We start from the raw sequence: 1,616 nt of genomic DNA on the forward strand, positions 1-1,616 counted from the left end.
TGCTGCTTATGCCCTCTTAACCTTTGTAATGTGTTATGAAGCTGCACGGTTTTGTTTTGTTTCGGGTCAATGTGACCCGTGATTTACTCAGCCACAAAATACCTTATTAAACAATGACCAGTACCAACATTCTTTTCCCTCATGGGTAAACATTATGATGTATTATGTTTCTTTAAATGTAAACTCGTTTTGATGTCTCTTTTGGCCACGATGTACTTTTATCTTACAATCTCTGTTTTAAATAACTAAAAAAAATTGTATTTCAGTCATATTTCCAATGTTGAAGACATGGGTAATTAGTTATCGTTCTATAAAAGGACTAATTTTAGACACCCACCTCCAAGGTATTGGCATGTGTTTGTGGGGGGGGGTTCAACTTAATGATTATAAATCATAGATAATCTGATGTTTATGGGTTATAGATTAAGTCGTGAATAAACTGTACGTCTGGACTCATTGTACGGAGGGTTACACTGACATGACATGATGTAAAAAGATTTTTAACTAAAATTATTGACATTGGCAGGATTTCCATTTATAATATATATAAAAAAAAAAAATATATTAAATTTATATTAATATATATAGTATAATATATCTATTTCCCCTATTCCCAAGGCACGCACCGAGATAACGCAACCAACTTGGAAGGGTGTTTGCTGGATGGGATCGACAACACACACCTGGATCTACATAGGGCTGGGCATTGCTGGGGTGTAGATCCTGGATGAGGCAACAGCTTAGGTGTGTCGGAGCCCCCATGCAGAGAAATATGCATGCTACAATGTCACTTCGGACTGCTCCTACTTAGGGATATTGTGGACAACATGAACATTAGCGTAAATTCTTTCAGGAAGGACTTTGCAAAACTTTTCTCTCTTCCTTAAAAACTGATCAGCTGTTTGGGAGTTCAACTTTTCAGCTAACCTACGAGAATTGCCATGCATTCACAGCCAATGTTCTTCCTTTGTGCTGGCATTGTCTTTCAGGCCAAGCTGTCGAGACACCTCCTCCCCTTCCACCTCCATGTCATCGTCACCCACGGACCTGGGTGCCCCGCCCTCCGGCCAGACCACTCTTTTCGTCCGTCTTCGGGTGAGCCCCACCCCCACCGCCGTCTAGGACTCCATCCACGTGTAATTTCCGAACTCTGTACATTTTCATGTTATGCAATATGTACAATCACCTTTGGCAATCTGCAACGAGATTCTGTGCTGAGTGAAATCGTGAACACGTCCATACATGTAGTCCTCATTTCCAGGAATCTGTACACTCCAGCTAGTGCAACGCCCATTGTAAGCATCAGGGTGTATTTTGTCGATCTCCACTGTGTTGTCTGTGTATGGTTGGAACCTTTGAGCCAAATTTTTCATCAACAAAACAGCCTGCAATCTCCCAATATTCTCTACTGTCACGTTGACCCATAAACCAAATGTTGCTTTTTACGAGACATTTACAATGTTACTAAAATTATCATTACAATGTTTTGCTAGAATACAGTCGCCATGTCATAAGGCTTTGAGCCCCGAGTGGAACAGGAGGGGAAAAAACTATGGAGATTGCAAATATTTTATTTGCTAGTTGATAGCACAAACTATTACATCTCCTGCTTGTCT

Source organism: Etheostoma spectabile, chromosome 4 (genome assembly GCF_008692095.1).
Source record: "Etheostoma spectabile isolate EspeVRDwgs_2016 chromosome 4, UIUC_Espe_1.0, whole genome shotgun sequence".
NCBI lineage: Eukaryota > Metazoa > Chordata > Actinopteri > Perciformes > Percidae > Etheostoma > Etheostoma spectabile.